Below are 15,104 nucleotides of genomic sequence, written 5' to 3'. Positions count from 1 at the left end.
ACAAAAAGGACATATAAACTTCAATTTGTTACTAGAACACACTGGCAAGAAAACCAATCTTATCCTTAAACTTTTTTAGCTTCCATGCCCAAATCACTAATATTTTAATTAAACCACTCATCCCAGGTGGCCTGCCACAGGATCAGGGCTTCTACTGCAAGTACAATTTCTCACAAATCTTATTTCTTGATGTAGCCCTTTAGGGTTTGGGAAAGTCTTTTTGGGAATAATTTGAGTGTACTCTGACTTGTGATGACTACTCCCAGCAAAGTTTCCAGGTTTTCCCATTGAATTTGAGGATAAATGATTTGCTCCAGAACAAACAATCCTGTTGCTGACAGACATAATTGCCACTGTTTTCTCTTTGCAAATATTGTGACCGTGTTCTGATTTGCTGTGATCTCATTGAGATCTCATGGGGTCCAGCTGAGGCCATTTATGTCTTTCCACTGGAGCCTCCTGAGCTTAACCTCTCCCACCTGCCAGCCCTGGGCCCTTCAGTGAAGTCCCTGGAGTTCAGAAAACAGCCAAGAAGCAGCGAGAGGGGTGAGTGGTCAGTCTGTGGCAGCAGTTTCAGTATTTCCTGTAAAAATACCAATAGCTACTCAAATACCTTTAAAATTAGAAATGCTTCTCTGAATTCCACAAGATTTTAAGGGGTGGCATCAAAGTCTTTGAGATTAAAGTGGTTTTTATGTGTTTAAACTTAACGGTATTAAGTCTGTAAACCCAAGGGAAATAATACTAATAATAAATATTAATCTTACAAGTCATAGTAGTTAAGAAATGGCGCTGGAAGCTGTTACAGAATTTCAGGTGCCATTGCTGGAAGTTGATGTCAATGAAGTTGGTGTCTGCTTTTGATAGATCAGTCACTCCACTTACTCAGGGAGCAGCAGGGTAGCATTAAGTATTTGTGGCTGGTCTGTTTTCCCAAGGTCATTTTAATTAACCAAAATAACAGCAGGCGATAGAATATTTGATCTAAAATACAGATACCAGTGGGGATAAATGAGGAATAATTCTAGCTTCATGTGCCAGAGATGTTGGTAGTGGATAAGCAGTATCACAGTTTATTTTATATAGAGGTATGTGGGAAGCTGGCTGCCTTTAAAATAAATGAATTTATTTAGGCAATCAACTTCTGCTACACAGTCAGGGGCCTGCAGAAGGCCAAATTGTAGTGTGGCAAGGGTAGCTCTTAAAATGTCTTTACAAATGTCTTGTTTTCTGCTTCATTCCCTTGGTCAAATTGATGCTCTCTGGATGGGGAAAATGGGCAATGCAGTGTCAGGGAAAAAATACTCCTGACTGAGGGCTGGCAAAGGCTTTTGTGGGAATGGCAGCACAATATTTCTGCCCTCAAAGCTTGTCTGCACTTTGAGATGTGCACTGGTGCATTCCTACACTGAAAAAAGTAAAGTTGATGGCTACAACTCTATGAAACACTCAGGACTCTGTGAGAACCCTGGGGGTTTTCATTAATAGCACATACAAGGTTCAGATAGCTTGATATGAGTGCATTTAGGTTTTTGAATGTGTTAAAAAGGGTCACATTTGATACTGATTTTTGCATGTTAATTTTATGAAGATAGTTAAACTCTCTGTAACTCCAAATAAAGAATTCTTTCAGAGCTATTTGTAGGCAGAGTAATAGGAATGGTATCTGAAAGTGCTGCAGTTGAACGAAATCACGTCAGGCCCAAACTGAATACATCCGAGATATTCATAATTCCACTAAATGTCTGTTTTAGCACTAAATGCATCAGGATGGAATTCCCAGGTGTTCATTGGACCATAGCAGATCCTGAGCAGTTGAACAGAAGAAATGAGAGTGACTGGTTTAGTCCATTTCCCAGAATATGTGCCTAAATACTCCTAGTTGTGTATGCACATCTCAAGGCATCCTGTACCATAGTAGGCTTTTTGTTTGGTACTCGTGGAGTTTGTGTTACAATCTCTCACTCCCACTGCCAGACTATTCCTGCCTTACTGGAAATGCTGGGTTCAAAGCCCACCTCTCCTGGTTAGATCCACACACCCCCTTGCCTTATTTAGGACTGACTCTGGCACTAGGGGAACGATTCCTCTTGCCTCCCTCTTCACACGTTTTCTGAACTACCTCTAAGTGGAAGTGATACATCTATAAATAAAGGCCACATAACACTGGGGGAGGCAGGAGGCTTCTGTCAGTTATTTTGGTTTGGATGCATCATTAATTAATGAGTTGAGCGTGCTCAAAAAAGTAACAGTAAATGTTTTCATCAGCTGTCAGTGTGACATGTCATTATATAACCTGACAATGTTAAAAAAAAAACTTTGGAAATTATCTGAAGCATTTGGTCCATAATAGTTTTAGCATTTATCTTTCTTTAAGAGTGGAAGCGATAAGTGACCTGAGGGGCTCCAGGCACATCCCCACTATTCCAGCAGTGCAGGGCTACAAGACAGGGAGCTCTTGGCTCATGCAAAGGTCAGTTGGATTTTGTCCAGTCACCTTCTAAAGGTCCCTCCCTCTGAGCTGGAGAGGCTGGAGGGGAGCTGGTCACCTGCCCAGTCCCTTGGGTGGTCACTTGGTGCAGGATGGCTGAACTCTGCAGCTCTCCCTGCTCCTGGTTGTCACCTACTACAGTCCCTCTGTTGCAGGTGCAAACCAGGAACAGGCAAAGCAGGTCCTTTTCTGCAGAGCAAAAGGGACAGTGGTTCCCCTTGCCACCCCCTTGGTGACAGCAGCAAATGTGTCTTACATTTAGTCAGAAGCTTTGCTTACAGTCAGAAATCTGAATCAGTGATGCTGTCGTGGCCAAAAATACCACCTGAAATGCAATTTGCTGCTTACCAGTTGGGTTTTAGGTGTGGAAAGGTTACAGTAAGATACAGACAGCACAAGCTTTTAACATGTAGAGGTGTTTGAAGCTGATTTCTGTGGATGACTGATTGGATCTGTGGGGGACCACACTCCTTTCTCTTTATCATTAACACACTTTCTCACTGAACCCAAGGGCCAAACAATTCCTTGGAGCTTGACCCCAGAACTTAACACTGCAGTGGCTTTAAGGAGCAGGAGGATTTGGGAGCGTTACCTTAAGAGCCCAAACTTGTTCAGAAACAGTTCCCTGACTTTCTCTGGAGGGTTGTCAGAGGAAAGGGTCAAGCTGCTGCTGCCAAGGATGAAGTACTTCACAAGAATGAAGTACTGGAGCCAAGCTCTTTGCCAAAGCAGTAGTGAGACACTGATGCTTTGGGCTGCCATGTGCCTTGATGAGACTGTTGATCCTTACCAAGAGCAGTAGTGCTGATTAAAATGCTGGTACTTGCTCCAACAAGTTCCCCTTCTCTCTTTCCCTTTAGTTTCCCCAGAAAACTTCCTTGCATTGTGTTTTTTAAACCATGGTTACACTGTGCTCTTGCCGTGTTTTTGCACACTGTGCTTATAAACTAGCAGATAATTTAGAGCTGCTTTTCATGTAGGAATGATATTTGCCCCTGATATGTTTAGAGCAATTCCCAGCCTTGCCTTCTGGGTGTTTGTGCTCATCCCTTACTGCTGTGCCATCAGTGGTAGGTAGGATCCTTTAAAAATCTAAGCTTCAGGAGTGAGTCAGACTCTTCATGTTATTCATCTATTTTTTGCTGCTTTAACCATAGCTCTTAAACACTTTGTTCAGATGCAGTGCTGGGTTGTGGAGGCATTTGATTCCTTATTTTATTATTTAGCACATTAGTGCTTCAGAGGCTCAGTTAGGTCCATCTGTCAGACGCCATAAAGGCACAGGACATAAAGATGTTGGGTTTACACCTTGTCTCTCCCCAGTACACACCCAAAATTTTGATTTCTGGATGAAATGTTGCATTTGCTTTGAACCTGCTTGGTAGATCTTTCTCTGTGAATATCACTGTCACCAGCCATGGCTTTGCTGTACTGTGAACTGTGTGTGAAAGGCTACAGCAAGGCACTGCCATTGCATTATTGTTAAAGGAAAAAATAGATTTTGACATTAAGCTATTGTAGCTTTCAGGGGTTTTTTAAATGCCTCCTCCAGATTTAGAGGTTTACCAGTATTTCAGTGGTTGATTTAGTAAGAAAGTTGGATGAGGAGCTTGTCTTTTTCATTGTTGTTTATAGTTGTGGTTTGTAAGAAAAAAGTGATTTTTCTAGCCAGGGGGAGATTTAAATGTTTTAAGTAGAACTGAAATTTTGCCTGTGCTGTTGCACATGTTAATTCCAACACATGAGCCTTGTAAAGGGGGTGTTGCCCAGTTTATCCCTTTGTTCCCTTACAGCAAAGGAAGAAATTAGAGTTTTGCATCAATGTGCAACAAGTTAGGTAAGAGTTCAAGCAGGTGTTAAGAGAAACATTAATCAGCTTCACATGTAGTGCTGTATTTTATATGTTTGTGATTTATACCTGGGTGAATGTTTAAATTAAGTCCATGGATAAGTTGATGATGACTATGAAATTCAGCAAGAATTATAGAATATGGCTGCAGACAAGGCAACAAACTTGGTTTAAATCTGTTAGAGTGGATAAGGTGAAAGTCCACCTGAGCAGACTGAAGTCACTGCAGGATTTAAGTCTTTAAAGCTGCTGAAGGACTTCATTAGACCACTGCAAAAGGTAGTAAATGTCACTGACAACAGCAACAGAGGAAAAATTCAGGAATTTCAGATTGGAAAACTAAAAAAAACATGAGGCTTTCAAATTGGTTTTAATAAATATTTTTTCAAAGAACAATTTGGGTTTCATTACCTCTGTCAAGCTATATACAAGTAAGTTCTTCACAGATTTTTTTGTTTTGTTGGTTTTTTTTAGTAAGAAATAATATTAAATTTCAGAAAACTGAAGCTTCTGGCAAATTAGGAGTCACAGACAATAAGAAAATATTCATACATCAGTTATGTGATTCTTTTCACTTGCTCTTGAAAAAAAAGCTGTCAAGTTTTCTGTGAGGGAAGGAGATTTATGTGCAATTGAGGTAATTGTGTCTTTGACCTATGGACTGGATTTCTTAATCTGGGCTTGTGAATTGTAAAAGTTGAATTCCTTTTGAAACCTAGTTAGAAAATATCTCTGGAGAATAAAACAGTATGAAATGGAGCCCTGGTTTTATTACAGAGGCTGCTGTAAGGGTGACTTTGTTTCATGTAATTGCTTGGGGACCTCTGTCTGATCTCTTCACTTGAAGCTGATAGTACAGGCTTTAATTGAGTAAGGCTCCTCTTGAAGTGGAAATAGTTTACATTGGGAAATTCATTTCTAGAGCTGAATATCTTGGCCTTTGTCTCAGATAAAAATTAATTTTGCGCCTCTGCATTCACCACAGCTGACAGCAGCACTTGCTGCTGCCCCTCCAGCCTGGAATTCTCAGCACCTCCAGGATAAACTCCCCTTTCCGTGTGGTTCAAATGCAGTGCTGAGCTCTTTGTCCCTTTCCAAAATACTTCACATCAAGGCTGTGGACAGCCTACATCTCAAATCCAAGGAAATAGGATTGGCAGCTTTTAAAAAAAAGCAGGATAAAATGCAACTTCACTTGTTTGCTTGCTTTCCGGTTTGGGTTGATTTATGAGTGTGTTACTAATTCTTTTAAAACTCTGCATTATCATAGAATGTCTGAAACCCTCCTGGAGCCCAGGTAAAAATGAATGACAATTCCTTGCTTGAAGTAATGCTTCAACTTGCAGATGGCAGTTCCAGGTTTGGCTCCAGACTTAGAAACAAGAGAGAAGTCTGAAGTTTTTGGGGTTGATTTTTAAAAACAAGAAATCCATTTGGAAGGGAGCAGGCAGAATAAAGAGCAGATGAGGCAAAATAATGCCTACAAATACCAGCTTATCTCGTACATGTCCCAAAGCCCAGCCTAGTCTGTGAGATCCGGGCAGCATGGGAGAGTGCAGGTTGTCCTTGTCAGTAAATGTTATCAGGATAGAAATCTTTGAGTGATCCTGTGCTGAAAGGGAGTCTTGGCATGAATGAAGCAATCTGTGTAGGTGTAGTAACTGAGAGCCTTTTTGGTCTCTGGTGTCAATCTTCTTTAAGAAGGGGTTGTACAGTCCTGCTGCTGCCAGTTTCCATCTCTGCTGATGCTAAATGTAGCAGTTGCAGTGATTGGCTGGTGCTGGTTTTTTGCTGAAAGAAAAGCCTTTGTCATGATGAGACAAAAAGGGGGTTATTTTTAAATTCCTTGAACCCTTCTGTAGATGAGGAAACACAGAACAGTTTGTTTCCAGGTGGCAGTGATCCTCTGCATCCTTGGACTCTGAAGCAGGTTCAGTCATGATTCTGTTCAGTACTCAAAGGAAGGAAAGCCAAAAGGAGTTCCTGCAGAAAGCAGAACCCAGTGAGAAAATACATTTATTATTTGTCTGTCTGCCTCCTGTAGCAGGAGGGAAGTAGCTGGTGCTGGTCATAAAGCTTTTCTTGGAGAATGGTGCATTTTCTGAAGCAGTCTTGTAGTTCTGGAGAGTCATTGCTGGTCTTGGATCCTCTTTCCAGCCCTATTTGTGTTTTGCACCTGGCTGTTAATGCAAACACGCAGCCTGGTTTAAAGTAGAAATGACACAGAGCAAACTGAATATGAAGTTCAAGTGTTTTGTTGGTTCAGGGTTGGATTTTCTGGGGGTTCTTTTGGCGAGTTTTCCCCCACTTTACTTGTCTTTGCACTTTCATGTCCATCTTCCAGAAGGTTGTCTGGGTAAGCAATTATTAAACCTGTCTTGGGAAATTTGTGCATTTATCACAGAGTGTTGTGCTGCCTTTCAGCACATGGCTGCTGCATGTTTGGGTGATGTCATGAGCTTGAGTCTTCAGCCAGATTTCTTCAGTGACCTGCCTTGGGTTTAATCTAAAAGGATTTTGTCTGCAAGGCATTTACATTCCCTCAGGATTTGTCAGGATGATGACAAAGTATTAGTGCATTTCTTTTAATGATATCTGCAGTTTGAAGGAGCTAGATAAATATAAATGCTCTCTGCAAATTGAGATGAAATGCTGTCTGAGAGTTACACAGACAAAAGGTATTTAAGTGGAAAGATCATGCAATGAGTGTTTTAGCTGATCCCTCTGATCACACTGACATTGAATATATCCAGTGTTTCTCATTTTCTCTGAGAACATGGGGTGCCATTTCCTACATCCCAGTAAAGACCACTGGAAGAGAAGAGGCTGCTCTGAATGCCTGGTGCATGCTGGAGCATTTTTGTACAAGGTAGAACTGATTAAACATCATTAATGATTAATGTATGATTTGCACATTCAGCGTTCATTGCTGGAGCTGAAATCTCTCTTATTTGACTTCAATCTGGTGGAATGTTCTCAGGAACGTTAAGCAAAATTACTTCAGTCCTTTTATTCCAGTGAAAGAATTTAAAGGAAGAAAGGTTTTCCAACTGCTGTAAAATGGAGACCACCTGTCTTTGATCAGGTTTCTTTAGACTTACAGTGTTTTAGAAGGGAAGGCTGGGGGTGTAAAAGGCAAAATTATCAAACCTTAATTTAAAGAAAAATAACTTTTAAAATAATAATGTTTCTCCCTAATTGTCCTTTATAATATATATAATAATTTGTAGCAAACAGTTCAGTACTTTGAAGCTTATTCAGAAAACACAGCATTGCTTTTTAAACCTGAAAAAAAAATTATGGTCAGAGGACAGAGCCCTTGATTGCATTCAGAAAGCTGAATGGAATTCTCCATGCAGTCTCACGCACGTTCAGATTTCATGTAGGCATCTTGCAGCTTTGCTGAATGCTTTGATCTGATTCTCAAATTGCCCAAAATCACAGTCCTTAGCTGGATGGGAAAGACGGTGCAGCCACAGCGGTGCAAAAGGGGAAAGAAGCAGCCTTGATTCTGTTCAGAAAACAGGGAAAATCAAACCAGTCTGCTGGTATGGCTTGATCAGAACTGTTAAAACTCATATCTTGTCTTTTGGCCCTAAGTTGGTCTCAAGTCTTGATTTACTTGGCATTAAAATAAAAAAAGGAATCAATATCAGTCTGTATAACATCTCTATCTTACTACATTGCTTGTATGTTTTATGTCACCCACACAACAGGGAAAAGGAAAAATATGACAGGTTAACTGTGTAAAATTTCCTAAAATTTTAATTCAATTTAGAAATTATATTACAGTAGGCCTTTGAAATATTTAATTTCTCTTGTTATGTTTCTTTCCCCCAATGAACACTTTTTTCTTTTTCCCCCTTAACCTCTTGATGAATACTATTCCACAAATAATTCTTCAGCTACGATTTCTTTCAGGAGCACTTCTGTTTTCAGTCTATAGAAATAATTTTATCTTCTTGCTGTTATGGCAGTGACAGATGATATTTTCTTTTTCTCTGCATTTAGGCACCTTATATTACCCAGCTCACTGAGGTAAAAAAGACCCTCCACATGTTGAAGCTCCAAAACCCTTGATGTGCTCAGAAAAGGCACTACATTATTTACTTCCATTTCCCCCTCTTTTTGTTTTTTTTGCAAAGGTTATTTCTGAAATCCAAAAGGAAGGGAAAATGGCCTGTTTTGGTTGAGACCAGGAGTGTTTTTTAGTGAATTTTTGTATGGCAAGTGCTGTGCTTGGATTTCCCCTGCCTCAGAGACAGCAGGGCTGTATGTATAATGTATCAGAAGGGATAAACAATGCACATTTTAAATGATATCCTGATATTGCTCAGGGTGTGACTCCCTCCCCAGAAGGATTTGTGGAATGGGAGCCAGAGAGAGCTCATCAATATGGCAGTTAAAGGGATCTTTCTTTGAGGTTTTTCTTTGTGCATGCACACACAGGTTATTTGTTTGAAATTCCTTGTACATCTGCATTTGCTGGGTACTGAATTCTGGAATTTACACTTTCTAGCTGCTGTTCACAGTTGGTTTTTGTTGTGGAAAGGTTGGGCCTTGAAGTGCAAGGACTTCAGCCCTCACTGCTGTGAGGGTGACGAGGACACGCAAGCCATCTCGCCGTCCCACACCACATCAGCCAGTTATATTTTGCTGCTAAATCCCTAGGAAACGTGTTTTCCCTATAAAACAGTGTGTAGAGAGCGCTAAGTGTCTATTTTTTAGAAGGCTTTCCTCGGGGCGGGGTGCCATTTTGCCGTTGTGGTGAGGCTGAGGGGCTGCTGGGCCCACGCCCAGTGCTGCATCCCCTCACAGCGCCCACAGCCCCTGCTGCTTGCCGAGACAGTTTTGGCTGCTTCTACTGCAAATATTTTGTGAATTGTGCTTGGTTTTTGGACCAGCAGAGACCCTGGCACCTGGGCTACACTTTTTCCCCTCAGAGTTGTGGGAAGACTGAGCGGGAGTGTTCCCATGAAGGGGAATCCATGTCTCCGGGCCGCGTCAGGTGAGCTGGGGCTCCTCATACCCTTCCCCTGTCATGGTGTTTGTGAACGTTACTTTCTGTTGTCAGAGGGCTTAAATTTTCAATCTTTATTTTAACCCGCTGATCCCACTTAGTCCTCTGAGGGGGTTTGTGTCAAAATAACAATAAAACCCCAAAACAATATGGGCGTGACTTGTACACTCAGAAGAGCACTGGTAGATATGGGTGGATTTTAGACAAAATTGTCCTTAGCAAATCTAGAAGTATTGTACAGAAAAGGCCATGTGTTTCTGTGTGTCCTTAAGTTATTGTTTATTATCCCCCAGATCACAATGTTCTTGGAGCCCTTTGGCATGGCTGGGTGGGTTGTGCTTGGTGAGCTGTTTCAGTATTAATATTTTTGGTAAGACTGCCGAGGGAGAAGCAAAAGCAGCCCTTTGGTGAGGCATTCAGACCCTTAGCAGCCCCAGAAGAGTTGTCTGTGGAGGTTTTGTCCCTTGCTTGCACACTCCAGTTTGCTCCTGGGATTTGTGCATTCCTCAGGTAGCTGGCTGGTTTTGCTCTCCTGGGTGCTACAAAGCAGTGAGGCTTTATTGGCATCAGTGTGTGAGATCCTGTGGCTCTGTTTAAACTTATCCTCCTTTGTGGCTAATGTTTGTGCTGCTTCTAACCAGCTGTACAACTTTCAACCTGAATGACCCTTCTTTTATTTAAAAAGAAAAATAAAAAATATCAGAGGTGTGTTTTATCTTCCCCTCTGTGATTGGGAGAGAAAAAGTAATCACTGTGGCCCTGATCATGACAGAACTATCTGAAGGTATTGGCAACTCTGCTTTCAACTCTCACCCTCTGAAATGCTTTCTTTCATGTTCGGGGTAAAGTGCTGTATTCTTCTACATGTTTGTGCCATCATTATATTGATAAAACCTTGTTTTATTCCTTTACAGTGCTCTTGACTCAAGGTAACCTTGACATTCACCTCCGGGACTTGACTGATTTCTAAAGTTAAATGGCTTTGTTAATTAACCAACAATTTAGGCTTCTTTACCAAAATCAGGGAAATCTGCCTTTTTGCTGTTGGGAGATCTAAAATGAGAGTGACCCAATTGCTGTTTCCCTGAACTAATTTAGAAAGGGAACTTGAAATGCTGGGGGGCAAACTTGGGTTTATTGCGGTATTTTATGTATTCCATTAACTTCTTCAGTTGTGGTAGCAATGCAGAGGAGAAATGATAGCAAGTCTTGAGTCACTGTTCATGTTTTAAATAAGACAAATAAAATCTTTTAAAAGATAAGTACGGTTGATACTTAGCACAAGCCCAGCTCTGATATGCTTCAGGGATTCCTTTAAATTCCTGTTCCTGAAAATGAAAGAATCACCCTGTGTGGCAGATGCAGAGGGAATTTCCTGTGTGCAAAGAAAAAAACAACCCACATTAATTAATATTCCTGCTGAAAAGAAATTTGCAGGGAGTCAGAGGAGCTTCTCTGAAGTTGCCAGCTGTGGAATTTGAATTTTGGGCATTTATTCATAGAAATCATTGGGGTTTTGTGGCATTTTTCTGTGGTCTCTCCCCTGCTCCCCACCCATTTGATTAGTGTCATATTTATGATGCTCAGCGGTTCTAAACTGGTGTGATTCCACCCTGAATGAAGTGTCACAGTGGCTTCCCACCTGTGTGAATGGAACAGAACATGACATGTTGGAGGTTTAGGGTCAGTCAGAAAAACAGTAATGGCTTGTTACTCTTTCTAAATATAGCTAGATTTTTTTTTCTAATTTATTTTATTTTGGGGAGTGGGCATGAGAAGAGGAAGTATCAGAAAATCAGGTGAGAGAGATGTACAAGATACTGTCAGTAACATTTTTGCCTTCTTTTGTAGGAATTATTGAAAGTTACCTGCTCTTTGTACTGGTTGTAGGCACAGGCTGGCATTTAATGACAAACTGGCAAATGAAACTTTTCCTACATCCGAGGATTCTGTCAAAGCCAAGAAAGATGGGGAGACCAGGCATGATTCAGCTGTAGACCTTTTGCTTCCCTCTTCCCATTTCTCTCTCTCCCCTTAGGCTCCAGCCATACAACTGCTGTTCCTTATTTTGTGTCTGCTCCACACATGAATTATCAGAGCTTGTCTGAATGTACTACTTAACCTTCTTTCCCTCAAATCCTTTGGCAAATAAGTAACATATGGGCAACATTTTGGGTACAGCTCACATTCAGAGTTTTGATACAAGTGTGATACTGAGCTTGGGTTTGAGCACAGCTGCCTAGTTTCCTCCCAGAATTTCCATTCAGAAATCCATGTGTGTATAGTGCATATGTGGACATCACAAACCTATGTTTTCCCCCCGATAAAGTGCTGAGTGTTGTCCATCTTTATCCATAAGCAGCATTAGCTGCACTTAGTTCCTGATGTGGGGACTGGTGCTGGGAAGGTGCACAGTTGTGTCATGAAATTGGTGACAGTGAATTCCTCCTGTTCCCTCCTTGTTCCTTTGGTCCCTTTCTGGTTTTATTTCCCTGCTACAAATAATTTTCCCAAATTATGTAAGTAAAGCTAAATGGACATCTTTCCAGTTTATAGTTACATTAACTAGTGGTAGCAAACAGAGGCATAATTAGCTGGTAGATGGCAGATGGGGATTGTTTCAAATTTGCTAACCTGGTAGAGATACAAAATAGAATTCTGGCTACCCAAGGTCAACAGTAAATCACTTATTAATCTTAAAACAGCATTTGACCCAAATTTATGGAATAATTTTTTCAAACCCATGGAAGTAAATGAGATTTTGGGATGAGCCTGTACTGGTGATTATTTGATTTCATGGGAAATAAAAGACCTGAGGCTTATGAAGTGTTTGTTGGTTTTTTTTTCTTTCTAGTGAAACAATGAATGTTAACTCAAGAAATGTGAATTGTTTGTAATTTACTGTGGAAAAGCTTCAGGCGTCTAACCTCAAGATAGACGAAAATGCATCGTGTGTTAATCAGGCAGAACAAGGAATAAGAGAGTAAGAGACTGGGTGCAAAGATTTCACAAATCTCAGTGATGTGGTAAGTGAATTTTGCATGTATTTGTAGCTAATTAACTTGCTTCCGAATTACTGTAAATTGCTATTGTAGCCACTGTGACACTGGAGTTTCAAGGTGCTCCCAGGGAACACACAAGAAGGTTCCTTGGAGGAGGCTGGCAAATAAGCAAGGACAAAAGCCCCAGGCTTTTCTCTGAGCCTGACTGGAGAGCAGCAGTGACAGAGGTGATGAGTCAGTGGACAGTGCTGGCCCCTCTCCAGCCTTCCCATCAGCTCAGGGATGCTGGAGGCATTTGCAGTCAGGAGCCCTGGCTGCAGGAGCTTTGGAAGGCGTTTCCATGGGCTGCTGAAGTGAGGTTGGAAGGGAAACGCAGTGCACTGTTTCTGTGACCATGAACCCTTCTCTCTTCCCAGGAAAATAAAAATATAATGAGAAGGGGGAGCATTCCCAAGGTCTTTGTGGATCAATGTAATGTTGAGCTAAAGGAAATTAGAGGTTTGTTGAAGTTCCCAGCAGTAGAAGTGGTATAAATTGATGTGTAAAGAAAGAATTTACGTTGCCAGGAACACTTTAGCACTATCATGCATTCACAGCTGCATTTGCAGTTAAGTTACAGATCGGGTCAAGTGTCTTTAGCTCTGTGGTTTTCCAGAGGTCTGGGAGACAAAGCTGACATCAGGGCAGGTTTATACTTTCCCCCCTTAGTGTTCTGGATGCTGTTGCATTTTTACCACTGTGGGGCAGTTTACAGAAGTGTTACTTGAAGTGTTGCACAGACATTGAGAGGCCAGCACCAGTGACGCAGCAGCATTAGGAGAGATGATAAAATGAGGGGTTTCAGCGTGTGCCCTTTCTAAACGTGGTCACGTAAGTAGAAGGTAACACCTGGCGCCATGCCTAAACTTCTGGCCTGCCTTATTACAAGGGCCTGATGTCAAAGGTCAAGGAAAGACAGCAGGGACCCTGCAGGTCAGTCTGTACCTCACTGGGAAGAAGCTCTGTTCATCCTGAAACATGGCAGGGAACAGTGGCTGGGGACACTCACTGCATACCGAGAAATCTTGGCTCAAAGTGACCCATGGCCTTCTGTAAGAAAAGAACAGGAAAAGTAAGTCTAAACCATCCAAAACACCAGTGATGATGATGAAGAAAACATCCCTGGATGAAAAAGGTGTTACTGAAAAATATAACCTAACAGCAAGAGTCTACAGTTAAAATTACTTTAAATTGTGCAGCTGTAATAAAGTTCCAAGTGTCAAATTAGCATTTCTGTTTCATTTCCAATTCCAGTTCTTGTGTTTTACATTATAACTGCATGAAGGTGCTATTAAGAAAAGCAGAGCCCAGATGTTGCTGCTGATTGTATTGTTTATTGTTGTGCAGAAGGAAAATAATACCTGATTTATGATAGAAAACACTGTGGGGATAAATGCAAGCACCAGAACTGGATTTAAGTGATGTTGCTACAAGTGGGATGCATTTTCCCTTTTCCTAACCCCTCTATTCCCTAAACCCCCTGTAAGGCTTCTAGTGCAATATTCTGCAGTCCCTGTACAACCCAACTTTGCTGAAGTCTGAGAGAGATTTATGGTTATGTTACTTCTGTCACTCAGAGCATCATAAAAACTGTCTCCCAGCAAGAAAACAAAGATTTCTGGGTCTCAAAGAAAAGCAAATACTCTGAGCACAGTTCCAGGTAGATGCTCAGATGTTGTGGATTCCCAGAACTGCCTCTCTATTTTGGGCCGGGTTGCCTCTTAGAATCACAGAATACTTTAAATTTTAAAGATTTCTAGAGGCCTCTAGTCCAAGTCTGTGCTTAAATCAGGGCCAGCTTTCACCTCAGTCTGTTTGCTCAGGCCCTTGTCCAGCAGAATTAAGGAGATCCCATGGGTCATCTGGGCCCCTGTTTTTCACCAGCCTTGTCTCTCTCTCATCAGAATTTTCTGTGCCCATACCCTGCTTTTCACTTGCTGATAAATACTACCTTGCCTATAGAGGCAAGAGAAAAAGATTATCCTTCCCCCTCTTTGGTGACTCACTGGTGTAGTTCAGCACAAGATCCCATACACTTGTCTCTATTTATACATTAACTGACGTGTGATGCAAAATGGGATAAATATAGGTAATTTCTGGCTCTTGATGGAGACCAGATATGATGGCAATCAACCTGGAGTGTCTGCTTTCCATTTTGTTTGTCCTAGGCACAGCCTAACAGCCACTTCTGAGTCTGCTCATAGTGCTTTTAAACATAAAGCACTTTCAGATAGTTTAAAAAGTGGTCCTGCTGTGAGAATCACTATTTGCTGTTAATATAAAGCATCTCTAAAGGCAGCTTGCCATTACTGTGTGCTTATCACAGGTAACCTCCTGTTTTGTGCCAGGGAGAACCTCTAGCACAACTGAGCTTTCCCGTGTGTATAAATGCCTGCCTCATACTGCTGCCCCCAGCAGTGCTAATTAGAGTCATTTATTCTGCTTGGCTGAAGGTATGTGCTGTAGGCTCTGAAGCTTGTGCTACACCCACTTCTCCAATGGCCCCTTAGGAAAAAAATCCTTCTTACAAAGCCTCAAATCCTTTTTCCTCATTTTTGCATGTTAAAAGTGACACTCCAAACAGGGATTTGTGTGTGGTGTTTGAAGGCTGTTGCTGTGAGGACACGCGTGGCCTGCTCTGTGCAGCCATGAGAGCAGAGTCACTTGGGGTTGTGAGTCACTGCCTGGCTGTAATTAATGTCC

General features: G+C 41.5%; 1 long non-coding RNA gene across 4 annotated transcripts in view; it reads left to right on the top strand.

Moving 5' to 3' along the window:
• Positions 1 to 469: 469 nt before the first annotated feature.
• The window catches only part of LOC138107551 (uncharacterized), a 48,255-nt gene continuing 33,620 nt past the window's right edge, over positions 470 to 15,104 (top strand). For all 4 annotated transcript variants that reach the window (XR_011149579.1, XR_011149580.1, XR_011149581.1 and 1 more), the window contains exons 1-2: positions 470 to 546; positions 12,215 to 12,386. This is a non-coding gene — a long non-coding RNA (uncharacterized lncRNA). The remainder of the gene's footprint in view (positions 547 to 12,214; positions 12,387 to 15,104) is intronic.

The sequence above is a fragment of the Aphelocoma coerulescens genome, chromosome 3, assembly GCF_041296385.1.
Source record: "Aphelocoma coerulescens isolate FSJ_1873_10779 chromosome 3, UR_Acoe_1.0, whole genome shotgun sequence".
Taxonomy (NCBI): domain Eukaryota; kingdom Metazoa; phylum Chordata; class Aves; order Passeriformes; family Corvidae; genus Aphelocoma; species Aphelocoma coerulescens.
Note: the sequence above shows the minus strand (reverse complement) of the source record. Positions and strands in the feature narration are given on the sequence as shown.